The following is a 27,066-nucleotide window of genomic DNA, read 5'->3' on the forward strand; positions in this document are numbered from 1 at the left end:
TTATTTTCTTGGGTTCTAGATTAAGACATCAAACATACTGAGGGTTTCAGAGAGGATGGGGGTGGGGTTATGGGTATTAAGGAGGGCATGTATTGCATGGAGCACTGGGTGTTATATGCAAACAATGAATCATGGAACGCTACATCAAAAACTAATGATGTACTGTATGGTAACTAACATATAATAATAATAATAGTAATAATAATAATAATAATAATAATAATAATAATGATAAAAAGACATCAAACATGAAGCCCTTCACCATTGTTACCCGAATTCCTATTCTCATTGAAGTGTTGTTGATTTTTTTCAAGTTTTTATTTAAACTCCAGTTAGTTAACAGAATGTAGTATTAGTTTCAGGTATACAATTTAGTGATTCAACACTTACATACAACACCCAGTGCTCATCTCAAGTGGCCTCCTTAATCCTCATCACCTATGTCACCCATTCTCCTGACCCCTCCTCTCTGGTAACCATCAATTTGTTCTTTATAGTTAACAGTCTGTTTCTTGGTTTCCCTCTCTTTCTCTTTTTCCCTTTGCTCATTTGTTTTGTTTCTTAAATTCCACATATGAATGAAATTATATGGTATCTGTCTTTCTCTTACTGACTTATTTTGCTTAGCATAATGCTCTCTAGCTCCATTCATGTTATTGCAAATGGAAAGACTTCATTCTTTTTGATGGCTGAGTAATATTCCATTATAAACAAACAAACAAATAAATACACACCACATCTTTCTTATCCATTCATCAGTCAATGGACATTTGGGCTACTTCCATAATTTGGCTATTGTAGATGATGCTGCTGTAAACATTGGGGTGCATGTATCCCTTAGAATTAGTGTTTTTGTATTTTGGGGGTAAATACCTAATAGTGCAATTTTTGGATCATAGGATAGTTAACTTTTTGAGGAACCTCCATACTGTTTTCCAGAGTGGCTGCACCAGTTTTCATTCCCATGAAGTATTAGTGATTTTAAATGCCTACTCATTTACTCTTTTGCAGAAACAGCAGTAGTCATAAAATTACTAAGTTTAAAATTACTTGCTTACTCTATGGTAAACATATTTTTGAAAACTTTATGTACATTTACTCATTTTATTCCCTCAACATCCCCATGATTTAGATATTACTGTTATACTCTGTTTACAGATGTAGAATGTGATGCTTAGGAATGCCAAGTTATTTGTCTGAGGCTCCATAGCAATTCAGGTGTGAGACTTCGGAGCTTATGTTTTTAATCACCATAATAATTTTTCTCCTGAATATAATGGACCCTTAAGAATTCTTCTGTTGCGGGGGTGCCTGGGTGGCTCAGTCAGTTAAGTGTCTGACTCTTGATTTTGATCTCAGGGTTGTGAGATTGAGCCCCTTAATGGGCTCCATGCTCAGTGCAGACCATAGGCTGCTTGAGTTTCTCTTTCCCTCTCCCTCTGCTCCTCACTACCCTCACCCCACATACTCTTTCTCTCTCACAAATTAATTAATTAATTAAAAATTTCTGTTGGGGTACCTGGGTGGCTCAGGCAGTTAAGAGTCTGACTCTTGATTTCAAGCTCAGGTCATGATCTCAGGGTCATGAGATCAAGCCCTGCCTCCAGCTTCACACTGGCTGTGGAGCCTGCTAAAGATTCTCTCTCCCATCTCTCCCTCTGCCCACCCCAACTCTTTCTCTCTCCTACTTTTTATCTCTCTCTCTCCCTCCCTCTCAAAAAAAAAAAAAAGAATTCTTTTGTTGTTTGAACTTTCACTTCGCTACAGTTGGATCATGGTTGGGAACTAAATAAATCTGTTGGGTTTATAGGAAGGATTCACATGTCAGCTGACTTTCCTCTTGCTTTTTCCAACAGAAGCTGTTGAGAGCTCCAACAGATAGTCTTCAGTCTAAAAGGCTTCCGTTTTCATAATCAAGGAAATGCAATAGGGAGCTTTATCCTCTCACGGTCTGCAAGCATGGCACATGGGAAGAGATCCTTATTCTTCTCTGTGAAAATATGGAAATATTTCCTCCATAGGACTAATCAGGTTATTACTTTTACTCCTTCCCTGTACCTTCACTTTTTCAATGGCTCTCAGAGTCAGGGAAGGTAGATCCCATGGATTTTGCTTTTGTCTGGGAGCAAATGTTCTGGATCATTTTGGTGTGTCCTTGCACTGTGTCTCTTTACTGGCTATGGCACACAAACCATTATCACAAACAGAAAAAGTCATTCTTTCCGTGACTACATTTTTCTTGGCAGCCAGAGCAACACCCATCTCACATATTCTGACAGTGTGTCAGTTTCTTAAATTTAGTCAGTGATCATTAGGGATTCTTTGTCATATTTTCATTCAACACTAACTCCTAGGGAGCCTGATTTGGACAGTTGGAGGCTTCCAGTGGTTTATGATTTATGGAAACATGTGATGTTTCTTATGAGAAATGAGTTTGGCACAACAAAATCTACTAAAACACCGTAGTATTATCTTGCCGCCATCCTTATTATTGACCCTCAAAATTCAGTACAAATCAGAGGCTTGATTATAGTTTCCCCTACCTAGGGGAAAGAGCGAATTTAGTATTTTATCATATTCTACTTAAATTTATACTCAGCAAGTGAATAATACAGATATATTAAAATATATCTATGCACCTAACTGAAATTTTCACTTATGTCCAAGATTTTGGAGCTTCCATAAAACACTTCTATTTTTCTTTACATATGATTTGCTTATAATGTCTCAGTTGTACTTAGACTAGAAAATTTTAAATGCTTGAGCCATAAACTCTACAAAACCAGGAAAAGTCTTTGTGTATCTTTCTATATATGTATAGAAGTATATATGTATATAGTTTTATAAACACAGACACATACATATATGTCCTGTGTGTGTATGTGTGTGTGTGTGTGTACACACACACATGCATATACAGATATGTAACACAAATACATTTGGTACCATATAAAATTATGTTCCTTCTCTTTGTCTTTTTCTTTCTTCATTTAGGAATGAAAGCTCAATAATGCAGTCTTTAAGCAAATGATCAACTCAGTTTTCACTTTTATTATTCAGTTTTGAGGCTCTTAACAGATACTGTTAGCCAATGCAAAATATACATGAATTGGAATAACTTTATAATTAAATAAATTGTGATGCATGTAATCTATACAATAAGTCATGTTTTTCAGTCTGTGGTGCCCTTTCAATTCTCTGCATGAGATTTCTGTCTAAAAGGCACTAATAGAGACATTCTGATCTTGAAAAGAAAAGTGAGGAAAATCAACATCTAAAACTCAGAAAAGTCCTGGGTAGTAAAAGGTCTTTGTTCTGTGGAGTGTTCTCCCACAGAGGAACAGAATTTTCTTTTAGCTTTTACATTTGACTCCCAGGCTCTGAAATATAATAATCAAAGCTCTTTGCTACCTTATGTTGAATCTCCTGTACATGAAATCTTTTTATTTAACAAGAAATAGAATTCTTGCCCCCAAATAATTTGATGAAAGCTTCTACATTTGCCAGTTAAAAATATCTTTTTTATTATGATGTTACAAGAAACTCCTGGTAGGCCACTGGGATAATTAGAGAAGACTGTAGGATATTTAATGAGTTTTCCAGGGTGCATTTGAGAATGCATCATATGTTATCACGTGTGCCTGATAATTTTATCTCTTTCTCTCTAGATGTCAAGGTACCCTGGTGTTGGAATGCTTAAATTAGAGATACAAGACAATATTGAAAGCTAGAAAAGTCTAACCTTTTTCAGACATTTTTGTAAGGGGTGTAAGCCTTCATCCTCTATCAGCTGCTCTGGGCCTTATATTCTTCCTCATGGACTGATTAATATAAATCAATCAATAGCTTAACTCAAGGAAACATATATTTTGCCTTTTCAGAGATTGAAAATGCCATTGTCTGCAGCTAAATAAAGAAGAAGAAACATAAATAAGCCCTTGGAAATTGTTCTGTATTCCTCACTCACCTTGATGATCTGCCCTAGCTTCTGTGAGCATGGGAGCAGGAATTTCAAGCCAAATCTCTCAGGCTAGATTCCTGTCATGTGGTTTCTTGCACAACTCAAAAGAAACTTGAAAAGTGATCCTATAGCAAAAGCTTTGACACAAAATCTGCTGAATGAACTGTGGGTGGAGATGCTGAGCTAGCTTCAAGAGCAATAGGAAAGTTAATGGACAAGATTGGTGGTGTCTCTGACCTACCACTACTAGGGAGAAGGGCAAGAGGAGGGCACTTTATTTTTTAATTCTTAGAGTAAAAAAAAATAGTGAGGACAAAAACAAAAGCAGTATAATCCAAGAAGTGGTCTGTCATAGAGCCTGAACTCTAAAGGAGTTTAATTATGTGCTTAGGATTTCAATCTGGGTATAATCAAACAGAGTGGGAAAGGCTAACTGGAAGTGAGATGAAAAATAGCACACACTATGGTGATTGCTTCCCTATTGCTCATGTGAGGGCCTCCTGTCCCAGAGCAGCAAACCAGGTAAAGTGGCAGCATCAATGTCCACAAGTTGTAATAACATCTGAAACCAATCTGAATAAAGCAAGCATTGCTCTCAGGTAGATGCTATCTCCAGAGCTGGATACTTCTGATAAAGGTTCAGCAAACTATGGCCCACAGGCCAAATCTGGCGCACTGTTTGTGCAAATAAGGTTTTGTTGGGACACGGCTCCACTCCTTCTTTTTGTATTAGCTATGGTGATATGCGGGGTACTGCCAGTTTTCTCAGCCAGCTATAAGGAGAGAGTAGAGTAGTACCAGCAGAGACCTTAGGGCCTGCAAAACCCAAAATATTCAGTACCTGGTACTTAAAGGAAAAATGTGCACATGCATGAGTTGGCAGCCATGTTAGACCTCTACACTCTGATGTGCCTGGCAAGTCAGAAGAAATGGCCATGTTTTCGATAAAGGCTGTGCCATTTTACATTTGCACCAACAGTGTATAAGAGTTCCATTTCTCCAACGCTTGTTATCTTTTGTTTTTTGATAATAGTCATCCTAAGAATGTGAGATGATAGCTCATTGTATTTTTTATTTGCATTTTTTTGATGATTAATGCTTAGCATTTTTTTTCCATCTACCTATCTGCCATTTATATGTCTTCTTCAGAAAAATATCTATTCAAGTCCTTTGTTTATTTTTAAATCAGATTATGTTGTTTCTTTACTGTTGATTTACAGGATTCCCAATTTGCCTTTTCATTCTTAGTTGTTCCCTTTGTTGTGCAAAAACTTTTACTTTTCCTTTTGTTGTCATATTCAAGAAATTTTTGCTAGGACTGATGTTAAAGAGGTTTTCTCCAATTTTTTTTCCCTAGAAATTTTATAATTTCAGGTCTTATGTTTAAGTCTTTAATCCATTTTGAGTTGATTTTGTGTATGGTGTTAGATAAGAGTTCAGCTTCATTTTTTTTGCATGTAGATATCGAGTTGTCCCAACACTTTGTTGAAGAGACTATCCTATCTCCATTGTGCATTGTTTACATTCTTGTGGAAGATCAGTTGACTGGGGGTTTATTTCTGGCCTCTCTCCTCTATTCCATTGGTTTATGTATCTGTTTTTATGTCAATACTATATTATTTTGATTACGAAAAACAGGGAAAATCAGGAAATGTGATATCTCCAGCTTTGTCTTTCTTTCTGAAGATTACTTTGGCAATTTGGGATCTTTTCTCTTTCCACGCAAATTTTAGGACTTTTTTTCTATTTCTATAAAAAATACCATTGGGGTTTGGATAGATTGCATTGAATCTGTAGGTCATTTTTGGTACTATGGATATTTTAACAATATTGAGTCTTCTAATCCATGAACATGGGATACCTTTCCATTTCTTTGTTGTCTTTAATTTGTTTCATCAGTGTTTTCTAATTCACTGTACAAGTCTCAAAGAGATCATGTTCATTGCAACATTATTCACAATAGCCAGGACATGGAAACAATTTAAATATTCATTAACAGATAATGGATAAAGAAAATGTCACACACTCACACACTAAAAGACACACATGCACATACACACGCAGGTACACATACATACAATGGAACATTATTCTGCCATAAAAAAGAAGGAAATCCTTCCATATGTGATAGCGTTATAACAATATGAGTACAATGAGGACATTACGCTTAGTGAAATAACCAGTCACAGGACAAATACTGCAAGATTGCACTTATATGAAGTGTCTAAAATAGTCAAACTCACAGAAGTAGAGAGCAGAATGTTGGTTGAAATGTGTATTATTTAGTAGAAGAAACCAATCTGAAAGGCTACATATTGTATGACTCCAACTACAGGACATTCTGGAAGAGGCAAAACTATTCAGTTAGTAAAAAGATTAGTGCTTACTAGAGGGAAGAGGGGAGGGTCAGATGAATAGATAGGCACAGCATAGAGAATTTTTAGGCCAGTGAGACTATGGCCACTATCTATGATACTGTAATGGAAGATGCCGTTATAAATGGAATAAATGGCATTTATCTAAACCCATAAATACACGTCATCAAGAGTGGACCCTAATGTAAATGATGGACTTTGAGTAACAGTGATGTGTCAATGTAGGTTCATCAATTATAGCAAATGTTCATTTCTGGTGGGGGATGTTGATAGTGGGGAGACTGAATATATAGAGACAAATGCTCTAAAAATTAAAGTCTATTAAAACTTTGTTTAAAATTCAATTATAGTTAGCATACAGTATTACATTAGTTTCAGGTATACAATATAATGATTCGACAATTCTGTGCATTACTCAGTGATCATCACAATAAATGTACTGTTAATCCCTTTCACCTATTTCACTAATACCCCCACCCACCTCCCCTCTGGAAACTACCAGCTTGTTTTCTGTATTTAAGAGCCTGTTTTTTGTTTGTCTCTTTGTTCTTTGTTCATTTGTTTTGTTTTTTAAATTGTACAGATGAGTGAAATCATACAGCATTTGTCTTTCTCTAATTGACTTATTTCTGCCAGCATTATAACCTCTAGATCCATTCATGTTATTGCAGATGGCAATATTTCATTCCTTTCTATGGCTGAGTAATATTCCATTATATATATTTCTTTATCTCTTTATCCATTCATCTGTTGATGGAAACTTGGGTTGCTTCCATATCTTGGCCATTGTAAATAATACTGCAATAAACATAGGGATATATATATATATATATTTACAAATTGGTGTTTTAATTTTTCTTTGGGTAAATACCCAGTAGTGGAATTACTGGATCATATGATAAAGTCTATTAATTTTTTTAAAAGAAACAAGCTACAAAAATAAAAGATGTTGACACATGAAAATAGATTATTTAAAATTTGGGTCATAAAAAAAGAGTAGAGCACCTATTTATTGTGGAGACCACAGAGCCACTAACTTGTGGAAATGTAGAAGCAAATACAAAGTATCAGAAGAAGCAAAATAAAATTTTATTAAGGCCCCTTCTTTAGACCAGTGTTTCTCAACTTTTACAATTGACATTTGGGTCTAGATAATTATTTATTGTGACAATAAAAAATGTGTCTATACACCAATCAATGTCCCTTGGAGGGCTAAAATGCCCAAAGTTGAAAACTACTGTTGTAGACCTTGCATTTTTAATAGCTTCATTGAGATATAATTTATATGCTATAAAATTGACCCATTTAAAGTGTATAATTCAATGTATTTTTTTTAATTTACAGAGTTGCGCACTTGCATCACAATCTAGTTTTAGATCATTTTCATCATCCCAAAATAACCCATGTACCCCCACTGGCAGTCACTTCCCCATTCTCCTCAGCCTTAGATAAGCACCGTTCTATTTTCTGTAGATCCACTTTCCAAAGATTTGCCTAGTCTGAACCACTTTTGATAGGGCAGTCCAATTCTAAAAGAGATAACCATGGCCAATAGTGTTGAGGCCTTTTGCATATTTGGGAAGGATGCTCTTTGCAGAAAGAGATCATATTAAAGAGTCAAATCAGAAACAAAAGCCACAGTTTGAAATAAATCAGAAAAAGCTTGAAATCCCATGAAAAGCCAATCCTGCTTCTCCACTTCAATGCCGCCCTCACTTATCAGATTCATCTCTGTCTTCCTGGTTTAAAACTTTGAGAGTGGAAAAGTGGCTACATATTTTACTTCTTCATTCTCTCTTGTTTTCCTCTCAACAAACTACCATTTATTTTTCTTCTACTTCCACCTTATCATTACCCCTGTCTTGCTGTTTGAAGCTAATGGTAGGGCTTCTGTGGTACACAAAGGTTTTATGTTTTTGTTTTGTTTTGTTTCTATTTTCCAAAGAGAAAATTAGGTTGTGAGTCTTCCAGGCCTAGTTTTTGAAATCTTTAAAGGAATATATTTAGAAACCTCTCATTATTTAATAGCCTGGTTTGCAAGGCTGTTGTGTTGAGCTTGGTTCTACCAAGGGTCAGAAGCTAATTAATAATTGCCTTTTGCTCTTTACAACAAATCTTGATCCCCTTTTGCATCCTCTCTCCTACCCACCCCCACTGCTCTAGCAGATGATATTTTGCATTAATTAACCTGACCTTCTGAACTCAGCAACAGTAAAGAGAAAAGTGCAGTTGTTTCCCACTCTCTTACCTCACCTTTTAGAAAAGTAATTATACTGTAAGGTGTTTTGCCTCACCTGTGTCCTGCTTGAACCACTGCATCCAGAAATTTCCTATCACAGCTGGAACAATTTGGTCCCCACCTATAAAATACTTTCTGTGTATCCTGTGACAAGAGAAGGCCTTCAGGCAGAAAGACCTGGGTGCATGAACTAGGAAGCCATGAGCTTAAACAGCATTGCTCACCACAACTACAAGTAGCTTCCAGGGTGGTCGAGAAGATGTAGATTGGGCACTACTAGCATTGGCTACCCCATATAGTACTTCAGTTCCAAAATAGACAAACAAACAAAGCGCTAGACTATCCAAAAGAGAAAAACAAAATAAAAAAAAAGAAATAGCAAATACTTGGAAATACATAAAACATTTTGTAGCACAATCAAGTTGAGATTTAGAGCAGTTTTATACCTGCTTCTAGTAGGTGCCTTGATTATGAGAACAAAATAGCCCCGTTCTACATTGGGGTGCCCATCTCATCACCTTGTGTTTGGATGTCTAGCCTCAATGACCTGCCTAGTCTCCCAGTTTCTTGAGGACGATAGCTAGATTTTGTCCTGTTTCTCTAGTCTTTCAGGGACTACAACATTGAAACTAAGCCTAGAACTTAGTGTCCTGCTTGTCATGTGTTCACTCAGAAGTTTTACCCTTTGTTGGCTCCTATACAATAACCAACCTTAAAGTAGAAGGAGAGAGACCTAGAGCCTTTCAATAGCCTTGACTTTGAAATGTGACAGTTAGGAGATAGTCTCTTCTCTTTCTGTTTTTCATCTGTCTTTACATATATCTAGATACATCTATATACATGTATGTAGTTAAGGTGATCACTATTGTTTAAACGAGATGGGCTTCTCTTTTTCCATAATGTGGAATAATAGATCAAGTTAATTTCCATTTTATTCTTCTTACAGTTTTTGGAAAAACTTATGCAGTATAAAAAACCAAAGAGATTTATTGGGGGTGGGGATGGGAGGCAGGATTGGGAGTGTAAGATAAATATTTAACAAGTAATAAAATTTCCTAGTGCCACAATCATCCTCCCCAGGCCCCTTGTGCTGCACCTGTCTGTGTGTTGAGAAATATCACACCACTCCTGTGTGTGAAATGGAGGGGTAGAGACCACACCAATAGGCAGAGAGTCATTGAGGACATCTGCACTAGCTCTTGGTGCACTTGAACATGGTAAAACAGGGAATGGTAAAGATTGATGGTCAAGAGACCTAGGTTTTACTTTGTCACTAACTAAACTAGGCGAACGTGGGTAATTTCTCACCACCACAGGCATTAGTTTTCTCTTTTATGAAATGAGAAGACTTGATAATATTTCTAAGGCCTCTTTCAGTTCTTTATAGCTCTGTTCAAGTCAGAAATTCTCGTGGATGGTGCCTCATCCCTCCATTTCCTCTCCTTTATCATCTTGTCATCCCTTTAAAAGGGCTAATGCACTGGCTGGGATTCCAGCTGGTGTAACAGAATACCTGGAAAAAAAATGGCTTAACAAAGTAAGGAGTTTATTTCCTGCTGTAATGAAAAGATCAGAAGTAGGTAGATCAGAGTTTATGTAGCTGCTTAACATATTCATCAAAGATGCAGGCTGATTTTTCTGCTCCCTCTTTACTTGCTATCTTTGTTCTAATAGTGGAAGGTGCTTCCTACAATTCCATACATCAAATCTGTATTTCAGGCAGGAAGAAGGAGGCCAGAGAAAAATGAGGCCAGATGTCTGCTCAGGAGATTGGGACTCAAGCCTCTGTCTTCATTGGCCAGATTTTGTTGCACAGACCTTTACACCCCTGCAAGCTGTAGGGACACAGGAAATTCAAGTACTTCATTTTCTGTCTCTCCATAAAGAAGGCAATGGGGGAAAAGGATCAAAAGGGTACTGCGAGTGAACTAATCCATAGTACCTGCCAAGGTTGGTATTTTGGAAAAGACAACATTAACACTAGGACATTTTTATTTGTGAGGCAGTGAGAAAAGTTTTTATCTTTTAATCTAATCTTGTTCTAATCAGAGAAAGTTCCCTAGCAGACAAACATTTTGTAGAGGAACACTCACTGTAGATATTTCATTATCTAAATGATGAATTCAAAGTGAAGGGTAATTGCATGTTGCCAGTAGAAGTCTCAGGATTGGCTAGGCTAAATAATAATATTTAAAAGGTATTTCTACAAAGATAACAGTATCTCAGCAGACTGATAAAACTAACCACTTCCAAAAGTTTTAATAATTATTGGGCACATATAAATAAAAGAAAGGATTAATTTCAACTCTTCCTTCATTATTATCAAACTTACTGAGAACTATTTAGAGATATGATAGATAGCACATTAATATTATCATCATCATCATCATCATCACCATTACTATTAGTCAAACTTCATCTGTGAATGGTGTGGTCTTTTTTAAGTTATCAAAATGATTATTTATACCAGTTACGACAGCTCAAAGAGATGTTGCTATTTTGAATTTGAGATAATTTACAAATTTATGGAATTATGTTTGCAATTTTATATTTAAGTATGATTATTTTTTAGGTGGGTGAAGAAAGATCCTGTATTAATGTTAAAACTCTGATTTGTAACTTGGCTATTGACATGCAATGAAAAATATTTAAGTTTCTGATTCTAAGGCAGCTACTTCCTGTGTGTTCTATTTCTTCTGCAGACATTGGGTCCTGCACAATGAAAGGATAATTTCTGTGTCGTGCATTCATAAAGTATTTGGACATAGAAACTGGTTTCTTTTTCTCCAGGCAAATTCTATTAGCCAATCTCCCAAATTCTTAATATGGGGGAAAAAAAAAGCTGACTTTGTCTAATCTGGATAGCCCCTCAGTAGTAAAGAATTACTTGACAGTGAGCAGAGATGAAGGAAATAAAAATCATTAAAAGTAACTCAGTCAATTTGTTGGCCTCTTAAAAATTATAAATATTTATAGAAATGAAGGTAACATATCCTTAAGTGTCCATGCTTTCATTAAAAAAATACAATAAAGACTAAAAAATGGAGGTCCTTCAAGCTGTGGTGTTTGCTAAAATGTGGCAACAAGTACAATGCCATAATTTCTAAAATAGCTGAAATCAATCAAGGACATGAAATGTGAAGTTTGACATTTTTAATAAATTACACTATTTACCTCAATGCAAGTGACATAATTGAGGCAAATTAAATAGAGGAAAGGAGCAACTGAGCTGTAGCTAAATTATGTTTTAGTCAGTGTTCAAAGTTTTCTTTAAAATTGAATTTAAATTAAAAAAAGAAAAATAAAGTGTGTTCAGAATTTGTTAAGTTCTGGAATGATAGAAGTTGGATTCTTTATATAATAAATCCTGTCACTCATTTCAAGCTAATGAATTATTATATTCTTTCATAAATCTATATCCCCATGACAATGACAGAGATTATGTACTTCTAAATAAATAACATTAACACTCGTGAAAATAATTATGGTGTGGACAGAATTATCCTGAAAATAATTACCATAGACTGAAATCCCAAAGAATAGAGTGTGTGTTATAAATTTTCTCTAATGTTAATATTTTCCTAAAATTTTATGCAAGGCATTACTACTGACATTATTTTAGTGAAGTATATTAAAAGGTAGAAAAGGAACTGAAATGCATCTGAAAATGGTCACTTTTTGTACAAATAGAGTTTTCATTTTACTTCAGTGTATAATTAAGAGATATTCTAAAGCCCACACAAAGCAAAATAAAAAGAAGGCATGTTTCTTTTGTTTTAGGAATTATGTAATGATTTCTTTTCCTTAGTTTGAGAAGATACTAAAGACTAATATAAATAATATAAGACAAAAGATAATGCAAAGATATTGGTTGAAAGAGAGCAAACATTTATATCAGGGAAAATACAAATTTTAGCAAATAATGTGAAACAAGGCTTAATTTCAGTTGTTTTGAAGTAAAAGTTAATTAACTTTTTAAAATTAAAACAACACTTTATATAACTGAAAATATTTTGGAAAAACAAATATTATACCTACTATTGGAGTAAATGTCACGAAACTTTCATTCACACTGATTACATTTATATAAATGGTTAATACTTTTTAAAAAAGACTATATAGTGTTGTTAGTGTTTGATTATAACAACTCATCATTAACAATGTACCACAGAAAATTTTTAGAGAATTAACAAATAATTTGTGCTCAGTGATGTGAACCAAAGCATTCATTCATTCATTATTCATTTATGATACATATTAATTAAGCATCTAGTAATGCTTAACAGTGCCAGCGCTGTTCTGTAACCCCAGGACCTGGGGTTACCCTGGAAAGCAATAAATGACCCCAGTTTTCTTTATGCTCACATTCTGGTGAATTCGTAGACCTCAATGAATTTCAGTAATTTTTCGTAAAGGATTGGATGCTATGATCAATGAGAGGGATACGAGAGTTGTTGAATTTAAGAGTGGAGTCAGAATGTGACAATTTTTTAATGAAGTAGGGTAGATGAGAATGTCATTAAAGATCAATAGGCAAGGGGTGCCTGGGTGGCTCAGTCAGTTAAACATCTTCCTTCAGCTCAGGTCGTGAACTCAGAGTTCATGGGATAGAGTCCCACATCAGGCTCCCTGCTCAGGGGGAGTCTACTTCTCCCTCTCCCTCTGCCACTCCCCCTGCTTGTGCTCTCTTGCTCTCTCTCTCTCAAATAAATAAATAAATAAATAAAGTGGTATTATAGGTAATTTTTCCTTCTTCCTCTCTCTCTGTATATATGTACACATACATCCTATACAATTCCCTTTAAAAAAGGTATAACTTGGAAAAATCATTTAAAATTAATAATTTATTTCGTTTTTCTGTTTTGATTTTTTGGTGCTAGCTTTTCATTCTAAATTGAAATTTAGATACAGTTTGCAGTAACTATTATGTTTCTTTTCTTCACATTTTGTCCTATGTCTCCTTCCAGGTATGTGGTAGGTTTGCTGTTTACTTGTCTGTTGAATTCAGACATGGCTATGTGACTTGTTGAGGCCCATAAAGTGTAAGTGGAATAGTGATATGTTACGTGACACCAAAGGATACCAATTATTACGTTAGCTGGAAAAATAATAGGTAAAATAAACGTAGTTAAGACACATGTTTTGTAAAGGCTTCCTACATTTAGAGCAAGATTACCCTCAACGTACTGAGAAAAGTGCTTGTATAGTAAGTGTTCTGATGTTTGTTTGCATTGAATCATTTATTCCCCCCCATAACAATTGCATAAATCTCCTCTCTTCAGGGCTAAAGGTTTATAATCCTGTATTACAAGGGTTTTGTGTCTCCAAGAAGCTGAATATGTGGCACATCCCACTAATTCATTTTGTCATTTTGCTTCCCCTCTGCCTTTCTTTCTCATCTCTACAAAGTGCCACCGTTGATCCCTGTGTTTCAGGTGTCAGTCAATATGAAAAGCAATCCTGGGAGGATCTAGCTTTGAACTTACATAAAGGCTCTGTCTCATCAGGCTTAAGTTGTCCCTGTATCAGTGACCTTACAGGCTATGGCTCACTGTGTGTTATAAACTCTCCTTCTGCATGTCATTCCTAGTTAGCAGAGGCATCCTGTCAACTCTATGATAGAATAATGCCTCCTGTAACTCTCCTTGGGGATCATTTATATTCTAGAATCTCCCTCAGCTTTTAACATTATTTACCTCAAAAATAGTTTAAGTGTAGTCCTGAAGATCTTGACATGAGGCCATTGCAAATGAAAGAGAGAAGGCTGTATCATTCCTGTGTTGAGTACACAAAATATCTGTATAAAGGGAGTTTTCATAATTTGGGGAGTCACAGACCCCTAAGAGGCACCTAACCATTGAGACACATACAGCTTTTAATCTCCCCCCCAAAATTAAGAACTAATGCTCCCTACCCTCAAGAACATGGGTTTTCCCCGGGATAAGAGCCCCCATCCTCAAATTTCACTTGGCAGAAATTAACTGTATATAAAAATGCAGCAATCCGCCATTGACACAATTGCAATGTTCAGAAATTTTTTGGCTGCCTCTTCCTCTCTGTTGCATTACTTGTAGTCAATCTGCCCTTTCTGCATTTCCGCTACCACTTTTACCACCAGATCAGCCTTTTGCTTCCACAATTTCCGAGCATCTCCTGGAACTGACACACAGATTTACCACATTTTGTTTAGAATCTCACTCATTATTAATTTTTGAGGTAGTGTAACAATGAATATATTTGTCCCAGGAAACAGAATTTGTGAAAGGGGATTTTGAGGTTCTAGGCATAAGGTGGGAAATATATTTCTGACATTAATTTGAATTTTAGAGTGCTAATTAGGTAGTACTAGTATCTATTAGCAATAATTATTAATAGAAAAAACCTTAGGAATCATTTTTTTCTCTTTATGATTCCCCTATCCCTATTTCAAAAAATTAAAATCCTAAGCCTTTTAATGCCCTTCCCATTATAAAAGAGAAATGGCTGCCTGTGGTCCTAATAAGTTTGGCAGCCTTGGATTACATATTTGACTTGATAGCTCAGAAAACTGTTGTAGCCATGTGAGGTCATAGATTTCCATGTGCATGCTTGAAATATGTATGGATGACTACAGCCCAGTGCAATGCCTGACATACTGATGCACTTGACATACAGTTGCTGAATGAAAGAACAAGTGAATGAATGAATGAATGAATGATATGATTTTAATATGTAGGTATGTGGCAGTTCATTTGAATACTGTCCTATGGTCAGATTAGCCTTCAACAAGCACTCAATTTGGGCTAGCTTCCAAGAATAACGTGATATGAGAGATTTTATGTTTGGCTCAGAACTGAGAACGAAAGCAAGATTTAAGTTTCAAAGATTATGCCTCCTTCTTTCGTTGAGAATATCAGAATGAAAAAGATAGCCTCCCTTACTCCCATCATCAGAGACTCATGGAATGATCTTGAGGTTCACAGTACAATATGATTGCTAAGACACCTCTGATGGTCACATTCAAGTTCCAGGCAGCTAGATAGAGTGCAGAGAATGACACACTCTCTCCTTTCTAAGGCCACACCTTGGAAGAATTATATATTTCCACCTTTGTTTCACCGACCAGATATGACCATACCCAGCTGCAAGAGAGCCTGATGTGGTCTCTGGGTAAGCAGCAATGTGTTTGAGTTAAGCTTCTCTGATGCAATTGCATACAAATTTGGAGAGAATATTCTTTGTCATGATTCTTACTCAGGTGTAGACAACTTAAACCTTCTAATTACATATAAATTTTAAAAAGTTACAGAGAACTAAATACTATTTTTCCTGAATAATTAATTACCCTTAGAAAAGATGCAATGCTATGTCAAGATGTGAATTAAGCTTGTTAATTAATTATGGTTGTATAACCAGATAGAAACAAAACATCTGAATTTAGAATACAAAATTTTATAGTTACAAGGTTTAACTTTTAATTTAAAGTATGCTAGATATGGTACTTGAATCCAAATCCCACTTTCTTCTATGTGCCTTCCTGTGCTGCAGAGATTAGAATGTTTGAAAATAGGACTAGATTTATCAAATGGCTTTGTAGCTAAAGTTCTGGGTACCACTTTAATTCCTCAAAGTTAGGTGTGGTTATGAGTTGCAGGGTGGAATGAGGGAGAAATACTTTCCTGGAGTGTGTCAAATAGTGAAAATGTCTCCTTTACTTCTTCCACAGTGCTTGTCAAATCCTCTCACTATTCTCTACCTCCAGCATGTGTGGGTTCACACACACACGCATACAGACACACATACACATGCACACACATATACACAGATATACATAGACACACAAACACATACACACACATTCACAGACACACATACATACACATATCCACACTGAGATGTTAGGAGGCTCTTGATCTGGCCTCTTCAGTCCTTGACAAAAGAATGAGTTGAGTTGTCTATGAAGAAAGGCATTTAAGCAAAAAAGATAACCAGCCAGTCCTTAATAGCACAGTTGCTATCCCCCACCTTGCTCCAGGTATTTCAGAACTAATGGATGGTTTCAAAGGGAGTTCCAATCTCTAGGTTGCTTTATGATAAGATTTTTAAAAATTAGGTCCTGTTTTTGCCTTCCTCCCACTCCAACATTTTATTACTTGACTATCTGAAATAAAAATTATCTTTCTATAAGCATAATTGCATATCAAAGTAATTTTGAAAAGGCACATTTAGGTTTTAGAATAGAAAGTGGAACAAAATATTTCCACCTCCCTTTATGGTGCAAAGATTAAAATGTGTCTAAATATTACTCTCTTGCAAATGGTTCATTAAGCGATCTCCACATTTTCAGTTCAATTCACCTATTCCTTTTTCATTTAGGAGGGGATAAGAAGCACCACCCCTCCCCACCTCTCCCTACCCTCAGCCCACACATTCCTCACTCCTCATTTGCTGAGTGCTTATTATGAGCCACACACTGTGCTAGGTGCTGTAGACATAGAGAAACAGAATAAGATTCTATGCCATGATGGAGCTTAAATTTAAAAGGGGTGAAGATGTGTAAGTGGATTAATTTTAACACTGCACCTTAAGAGTTATAATGGAGGTACTGCTAAATTGTTTGAATGCCATAAAAGATAAAGGGTCTGTCTTCTAGGGGAATCATAGGAGGCCAAGATGTATGCTTTTCACTTTATTAAAGTAGGAGTAATATAGTGCCTATTAAGTGTCATCCAGTAGGCCAGGTTTTGACACCTAGTCCATTCTCACATCATACTTTCTGTGCAAGTGCTAGGAAGGATTTGTAGACAGGATCAAGTTAGGAAAACAGAAACCACTCCAGGTGTGCAACAGGGACAGAGAAGGAGAGAGGAAGAGGAAGTGGGAGAGGAGGAGAAAGTTAAAAGGTGTTAGAAAGGCTTTAGGAACAGAAGGGAGAAAATTAATGACCAGCATCTAAGGCAGTATTCCTGCCTCCAAGTATTTATGCCCTTGAGTGATCTTTTCTGGCCTGTTTGACCAACAAGTTATTGCAAAACAATGATATATCAGTTTCCAGACTAGGATAGAAAAGATACTGTGGTTTCTGCCTCTCTCTCTCTCTCCTATCACTCACTCCAGGGGGAAGCCAGCTGCCATGTTGCGGTGACACTCAAGCAGGCCTATGGAAAGGCTCATATAAGGAGGAACTGAAGTGTTATCTCAACAGCCTGAAAGGAACTGAGACCCCCGACCATAGTTATGGGAGGGAGGGAGTCACCATGGAAGTAGATTCTCCAACCAAAGTAAAGCCTTCAGGTGACACAGCCTGATTTCAGCTTGACTACGATCTTTTAAGATATACTGAGGCAGAACTGTTAATTGGCTAAACTACTTCCTGATTCCTGATCATCAGAAACTACGAGATAATAATTTTTTTGCTTGTTTTAGCTGTGAAAAACAGTGTTGAAGTACTTTGTTACGTAGCAATAGATACTAGTGTACTAGTGCGAAGAATCTCACAACTGCCTACCTGCTAATTTGCTGTTGAAGCTACTGTGTCACTTGGCCCTGGATTCTCTAAAAGACATCTCTTCTTGAAAAAGGCTATAACCTCAGAAAAGCTACTGCCTTTGTTAGGGTAGCCAGGTTCTGGGATCACCCCAGTCTCACTGCCATCATAGCAGAAGTCGGAAACAGGAAACTTTTCTTCTATTTCTGTCTTCTTATCTCTTGCCAATACTGATAAACCTTAATGGAACCTGGTTGGTTCCCTGGATGAGGAGCCTTATAGGAATGTGTACTGACTCCCAGACCCATAAATTGAGCAGAGGATATTTAAGATGAGTGTATCACTGAGAGAAGATAACTAAAGGAACTATGCAGAATGTATCATTAGCTGTGTTTTGTAGATGAGGATTCCTATGGTTCAGAGTACCAATAGCTTGTTCAAGGTCACATAGCTACAGGATAGAAGAATTTTTGGAAAGAATAGAAGAATCTTTCCAAAGCCTCTTTCTGTGAATGAGTTTAAGTAGTTAAAAGGCATAGAATGAAGGATTAAGTTCTGATCTTTATTTATTATACAACTTTGTCTCAGACCACTCTTGACCTCCAGAACCATATGGGGAGGAAGTGGAACCAGAAGGCACCTTCTGTAACATGTCATCTGTGCACTGTTTTCTATTACCTTGAACTCATTTATAGGACTTTTTACTGACATAACATGTCCCTGGAAGAGGATATATTGCCGTTCAGACAAGAGCCTCCATCCAAGGAGTAGGCAATTTATTCTCCCTCTACCAGAAATGAACTGTGAAACAATTGAAGCGTGAAGAAAGAATGAAAGAAAAAAAATGATGAGGTTTTCTTTCTATTTTCTGCCATATTAAAAAAAGGCAAAATCAGGAAAAAATATATCTTGAACATTATTTTTATAAAGTTAAAAACAGTCTGTTTTTAATCTAGTTAGTCCTGTTGATAAAACTCAGAGATAAAATTCATCTCTGTTCAGAGAAAGGTGAATGAGGGATGTTACTGTATTTGTGCCTTACTTTATTTTAAGGAGAATGAACAAGACAGTATAAAAGTCACAAGTGGAATTGTGCCGGTATTTCCTCTATAATTAACCCAATACGTAAGTAGCCTTTAAAGTGAAAGGAGCCCGACAAATGATGGAGACACACAGGAGGTAATTATGTGCTTTCAATAAATGCCTGAAAGCTCACAACTTCCTCTGGGAGATATAATCTCTGAAAAAGCTTGCATTGTCACTTCCATCCTATTTATTATTTTAAATTATTATGTATTCTACAGAGGAATTTTATTTCCAAAAGGTATGAATTTTTGTTAAACCAGTTCTCTAATTCAAAGCTTATGGGGGGAACAATTTTAATTCCTAATGTAATTTCATTGTCTATTAAGATACAGTATTGAATTAAGTTTCAAAAAATATTGACACATTATGATTGTATGTGGTCATATAATCCTCAAGTTTCTATTGTGTATCCTCTAGGACAGGGGTCGACAAACTATAGCCTGTAAGCTAAATCTGATCTGTCACTTGTTTTATAAATAAAATTTTACTGAAACATAGAAACACCTGATTAAAAAGTGGGCCAAAGACCTTAACAGATACCTCACCAAAGAAGATATACAGATATCAAATGAAAACATGCTCCATATCATATGTCATCAGAGAAATGTGGATTAAAACAACAAAGGCATACCACTACGCACCTATTAAAATGGCTAAAATCCAGAATATTGACAACACCAAATGCTGACAAGAAGGTGGATCAACAGGGACTCTCATTCTTTCCTGATGTGATAAAAAATGGTACAGATGCGCTGAAAGTTATTTTGACAATTTTTTATAAAACTGAACATTCTCTTACCATATCATTCAGCAGTGGCACTCTTTGGTCTTTATCCAAAGAAGTTGAAAACTTACATCTGCATAAAAACTTGCACAGGAATATTTATTGCAGTTTTATTCATAATTGCCAAAGCTTGGAAGCAACCAAAATGTTTTTAGTAGGTGAATGGATAAACTGTGGTATATCTGGGCAATGGAATATTACTTAGCACTAAAAAGAAATGAGCTATTAAGCCATGAAAAGACATGGAAGAGGGGTGCCTTTGTGGATCATTCAGTTGAACATCTGTCTCTTGATTTTGGCTCAGGTCATGATCTCAGGGTCATGAGATCGTGTCCTTCATTGGGCTATGTGCTGAGCATGGAGCCTGCTTAAGATTCTCTCTCTCTCCCCCTCTGCCCCTCCACTCCTCCAAAAAAAAAAAAAAAAAAAAAAAAGGAAAAACNCTTAAATGCTTATTACTAAGTGAAAGAAGACCATTTAAAAAGGCCACATACTGTATAATCCAACTATTTGACATTCTGTAAAAGGCAAAACTATGGGTACATTAAAAGATTGGTGGCTACCAGGGATGGGGGAGGGAAAGAAGGATATAGGCAGACTACAGCGGATTTTAGTGAAGAAAACTATTCTATACAATACTATAATTTTGGAAGCATGTCATTACACATTATCCAAAGCCACAGAATGTATAAAATCAAGAGTGAACCCTAAGGTAAACTTTGGTAGACTTTGGGTGATTATGATGTATCAATGTAAATCCATCAATTACCATAAATTTACCATTCTCATGGGGAATGTGGATAAAGGGAGAAGCTATGTATCTGTAGAAGCATAAGCTATGTGGGAAATCTCTGTACCTTCCTCTCCATTTTTCTATGAACATAAAACTTCTCTAAAAAATTGTAAAAAAACTTGGCAATTACAACCACTTTTTCATACTGTTTTGAGACTACCTTCTCTCTCTCTCTCTTTCTACCCACACCCTTCTATTTTAGAATAACATTTTTATCAATATGTTCTTAAATATGGCCTTAACTGAAATATGCATTTCCTGGAGGCTGTGTAGTTTAACGATGTTGAGTAGTTTCTCTTCCTTTTTTTCCTGCCAAGAGTAGAGCATTGTAAACAATGAAGAAACTTTCTGTCAGCCCTGGATCTGCAAATAAAAGTGTGAACCGGCAATTTACTTAACTTCTCTTGTTTTAGTCTCGGTGTTTTTATGTTAGTATAACAAAAACACAAAATATTTGCTTTGTTTGAACAGGGGCTTAAGTTTTTTTTGATCACTTTTTAGCCAAGCACCTGGAAAAATGGCTGACTCAAAATGGAAGCTCAAGAAATACAGGTTGAAGGTTGATTTTTGCATGTGCGTTAAAAACTTAGCACAGTATCCAGGGGTGCCTGGGTGGCTCATTCGGTTGAGCATCTGCCTTTGACTCAGGTCATGATCCCACTGTCTTGGGATCAGGCCCCACGTCGTAGTGGGGCTCCCTCTCCCCCTGCTGCTCCCCCTGCTTGTGCGTGCCGTCTCTCTCTTTCTCTGTCTCTATCAAAAACAAAAACAACCAAAAAAGCAACCAAAAAAACCCAAAAAACCTTAGTACAATACCCAAACACGTAATAAGAGTACAATATTATTAGATATTATTTGCCTTACTTTATAGTTCCTATTAATTCCTCTTTTTTCTTTAGACATTTTATCTTATTTTGTTAAATATATGAAAAAGTTCATTCAAAAGATGCAATATTAAAACCAAAGACACATAGACCAAATGTGGCTAGATGTAATCATTGTACAGGATTTTCTTTTTTCCTTTCTTTTTTTTTTCAAGTACTTTATGTACTCTTTCAAGAGATTCCTCCAGTAATGCTAGGCCTTCCTCTGTTTTTATAATCTAAGGATGTTGAAGGTGAGATCAGCCTGGTGTGTAAGAAAAAAATCACTTACATGGAACCAAAAGTAGGTTGGAACCATAGTCTCTACCAACTTATTTAGCTCTGTAACCTCTGACAGGTCTCTCCTTCCCTTACCTGAGGAGTTAGTTTTTTCCTCCATTGTTAATGGGGTTTAGAAGACCTTCTTAAGAACCCTTTATGAAAGTATTTGAAATGGTTAATGTGGAAGTACCAGTTCATTGAACAAAATGAAACCAACACTTGTTAGAACTTATTAAAATATTAATAATTATTTTAGCTATTGTATCTTGAACAATTACTCCAATTTTCATTAGTGATGATTAAAATAATATTACCAGAAGAATCATATATATATATATATATATATATTTTTTTTTAAGACTGATGTGGGAAAATGATATAGGACAAAAAGAAAACCTGCTTTTATGCTGACTGTATTCTAACAAATTTGTATAATCTAGCCACCCAAGGCTATCTTCTGTGTCTTAACAGTCACTAGTTCAAATTTTCTTAGCCTGGTAGCTTTCAGCCAATGATATGCTTGTAAAAGTTTGAAAACTGACTCTCTGGAAAACAAACAAGCAAGCAACAACAAAATAAATAACGTTTGATTGGTAGTGTGTGCTATTTCCATGGGGTAAATAGTTGACATCATTGACTGTGAAGCTGGAAAGAGAGGCACACAAACAGGTCCCCTCACCCTGCTTTCAGTTCTAATATTCTCTGATTCAATCAAGCTGGCTAACTGTTCTTTCATCTCTGTTGCTGCCATGAATTAGCAGAGAATCCCAGACTTTGTATACTTTCTCTAGTGCCAACTAACAAATCCCACAAATTATAACTAAAACGGAAGTTTTGTCTCAAGAGCCAATGCTGATTTATTGGGAGTGGGTGCCCGTGATACTGTATTAAGAATGGTTCTGAGGCCACATCCCAGCTCAATAATAAAGATAATTGTGAGTACTTGGTGCTATTTGCCATGGCCATGAGAGAACAGCCTCTTGATCAGTATTTGAAGCCTTCCATAAATAAGTCTGTCAGGAGATGACTTGAAGGTGTCTTCCTCTTATCTTGTAAACATTTTGACTGGTGGGGACTTCTGGAGCTAATACTCTTATTTTATTCAGAAACAAATATTGACAGTTTTGGAAATTTGAGCCTGGATGGAAAAACAGCACCATAATGGCTAGGTCACTAGCCTCAGATGAGTCCAGTTCTGTAATATCTAAAGGACTTCCTGTAGCCAGTTCCCTCCTTCAAGCATAACAGCAAACACTATTATTGTGCCTTATCCCATTAAAGATTATGTAATATCATTAGGGAAATAGAATTAAGAACAAAGTTTTCTAACAACCCAGAAAACCTCTCCACAAAAAACAAAACAAAACAAAATATTGTTGAATAAGCATTAAACCACAACGTGATGCTCATCACATGTGATTTGTTAAAGAGATTGCATGACAGAAGGAAAACTCACTTTTTTATAAAGCCAAGCCAAGACAGCCCATTACATATGTGTTCTCAAGATAAACAACAACTAGTCCTCAAGGAAAAGGATTTGACAGCACACAGTTCATCCTAAATTCACTTAGTAATGGAGTGAATATCTGTGCTATATGATAATTGGCTTTATCCAAAGGAAGAATAAACGTCTCAAATCTTTATGACAGGAGATAGTTTTGTGATTTGGAGCAAGAGGCCCATTAAAATTAGGTCCCTACCTTCCCTCAGTAACTGGGAGAGAAGGATGCTATCTTCCTTTAGTAACTGGGAGATAGGGGTGCTATCTCCCCTGATTCATATACTTCAAACAGGTGGCTCTCAGGTCTTTGAGAAAGACATTCCTGGTTTAAATCAGACGAGAGAGGGTTATTTACCTTTTGAATAGTTTTCCATACATTTAGAAGTGACAGATAAAGGAGTTAAACTTACACGTTTTCTAAAGTAAATGCTGTACGAAAAGAGAGGAGGTGAATCTTTCCTGAGAAAGACTGAGTGAGAATTAAGCCTCCAGTATTTTTGTTTTGCCCTTACAATCTCACAGTGATGATATATCTTAAATACGCTTAGATACACAAGTAACTTTATCTTTAATAGAAGTATGAAGTTATAAAAAGTAAAAATTAGATTTTGCAAACTACCTGCTATAGGTTAGATTTTCAGGAGACAGGCTCTGAGATTGCATGCAAGGATTTTATTGGAGAATGCTCTTGGGAACAACATCTGTGAGAAGTGAGGGAAGCAGAATTGAACAGAGGGAAAACATACCTAGCTATGCAGTTGCCACACAGGTTGTGACCAATCCCATAGGGAACTCTGGAAATGGGGTGGTCTTCAGAGGTATTCCAAATGAGGCAAAGGAGTTAGGCTTTTGCATATACCCTCTCCCCACCCCCATGGATCAATCATATGAGGCAGGTTGTGTCCAGGGAGAGGACATATCCTTGGGCAAAACAGCTTCCTTAGGTTGAGGGCAATTTTTGGAGTGGGACTCAGCTCTGAGATACTGAACTTCAACACTTCAGGAAACAGAGGGAATGAGGGTCTCTGTCCTGCATGGGGAACTGGGGGATGTATCACAGCGTCCACTCTATTGCCTTATACATCTTTTAACATAGAGTAATGCACTTACTTATTCATCTATCTAATAAGTACCAGAAATTTCCTTTTGGAAGAATCAAGAGAAAATAAACTCTAAAAAATTAAAGTGATTTTCCAAATACAGCAGGAAATAAGGGGGAAAAAAAGGTACAACATAGTTAACCTATTCAAATCTCATTTGTTAACAAAGGAAGATTTTATTTTTAAGTTCACACATTTCTTTAACTTCATCATCAAATGTTAGTTCAGGAATTTTGGACTACATATCCTATTGGGTTTGTGTCCTATTGGCATTTTGCATTAATGGGCATAAAATTTGGATTTTTTTTTCCTAACAAACTGTGTTCATTCCTGGTTGCTCTCTGGCACAGGCTTATTTGCATTTGGAACTTTTAATCAATGATACAGTAATGACTATAAAATGACAACATCAGTGATGAGGATGAGGATGATGATGGTGGATATGGAGTTATTGGACTAGGCAGTTTATATGCCTTATCTCTTGACAGTCCTATAAAGTGCTTATCATAATCCCCATTTTGTAGATAAAGTGAGACCAAGGAAGATTAAATTAATATTATAAAGCTGGTAAGTAGCAGAGCAGAGCTTGAATGAAGGTGGGTTGACTCACATCTACAGAGTCTGCTCTCTCAGGCAATTTGTGAATTACCACGTCACCTCTTAACTAACTCATCATGCCCTACTTCTACAACCCCCATGCCTTACCATCTTTCTGCACCACTGTATTGTTAACTCTCTGGCTAAGAGGTTATAGCATGCAATAAAATTAACTTAAGCTTTGGACTCACAAAGCTATGTTTGAAACCTAGCTCTGCTATATGGTAGCTGGTGGTAGTAAGCAAGTTATTTTACTTTTCTGAGCTTCAGTGTCTTCCTCTGGGGGAAAAAAATGGTGGTAATAACCTCTACCTCATAGGAAGTCACTGTAAACTTTCTAGTACATAATGGGCACTCAGTAAATAAATGATAGCTGTTGCTATCAATAAAGATATTGACAGTTATTTTGCATATATTTAGTAGCAGCATTGTCACCACCAAAGACTAAACTAGTGAAGAAATGTACTCACATGGAAGTGATTTCCAGAATGAAGATGAGCGTTAGAATACTTAAAAAAGTTGGCAGATATGGAGTTCAGAATCTACACAACTGAGCTATTAAAAAAACTCCAGAAAGGTAAAAAAAAAACTTTAATGGCAAAAGAATAATAGAATTCTACAAATGGAAATCGTTATAACCAAATAAATAACCTGAGCCCAGAGAGTAGAGTGCTTCTTTGAATTTGGTGTTTGGAAAACAATTTAAGCAAGTATTAAGTTTCATTTCTTTTCAATATATCTGTAGGATATAATCATAAATATAAAATTATTTTTAAATCCTCAGGCATCAAACAGTTATTCTAATATCAAACAGAGAAACAAGACTATATGATTACTAATAACTGACTGTTAAAATAAATGATGTTATACCACTCTAGAAAAAAGTATGTGGTTATCAAATATTTAAGAAGCATATCTGGAGAATACATATATTATTAACTTTTAATAGTAGGATACAATATTATTTATAAGTATATATAAACACATACAGGAGACACATATATTCCTTCCCCCAAATATACGTGGAAGGAAAAAAATTTGAAAATACTATCAGTGATTCTTTTTTCATGGTAGAACCATGGACAATTTTTCTTTCTGCTTGTGTGTGTGTTTGTGTGTGTGTGTGTGTGTGTGAAGTTCCAAATTTCTGTAAAGAGTAAGCACTTTATAAAGAAAGATAATCTTTATGTAGAATGAATCTGCCCTACATTGATGTGCACTTCCGTCATATGCTCCTAGTTTCCCTCATAAGATCAGCTAATGTTTACCACTGTGGCACAAAAAGGATGCAAATATTTACTTCCTAAACAGTAGGAAGGCCTTTCAAGACACTAAGGGCTGTAGGCACTCTTACAGATAGCTGATTAAGATTTGTGCACCCATAAAAAAGTGTAGAGATTAAAGGAGAGGTCTGAAAATGTATTCATAATTAGAGAAGGGACCAGGGTTGTGTTTGGGACATGATTTACTGGTAATCAGCAAAGAACAAGCTGATTATTAGCTGTTCAATTCTTGTTGGTCTTAGGGGATTCCACTCAGTGGCCTAATTAAACTGAGCTTGAAGTCTTCACATCTCCATTCAGTGGCAATTTCATTATAATATTCAGTTCTTTGCATGAGATTTGCCTTCCCTCTCTTTAATCATATGTTTTGCATTTGTGTAACACCTTCCTTGATTACTTTCTCTACAGGATTAGCTCTTGATAACTGCATGGTTTATGAAAGCAAATGTCATATATAAGAATCTGGATATTAAGGTTTATTGTGAGTCTTCGAATTTTTCAAAAGGGAAAACAAACAAAAGACCTGCACTTGTTTTAATTAAAATGACTTTCTTTGGTTTCTGAGATGTTTATTTGTTTGGCTCTGAATATTTTGTAGAGATAAGTTTTCAGAAAGAAAATATCTTAAGGATTCCAGAGAAATAGAAAAGTATTTTATATTTTCAAGTCAAACTGAGGAAATTTTTATTAGTTGTGTTATTCCCAGGTTGTAGATGACCCTCTAGGGTAGCAGTAA

The sequence above is a fragment of the Ailuropoda melanoleuca genome, chromosome 1 (assembly GCF_002007445.2).
Source record: "Ailuropoda melanoleuca isolate Jingjing chromosome 1, ASM200744v2, whole genome shotgun sequence".
Classification (NCBI taxonomy): Eukaryota; Metazoa; Chordata; class Mammalia; order Carnivora; family Ursidae; genus Ailuropoda; species Ailuropoda melanoleuca.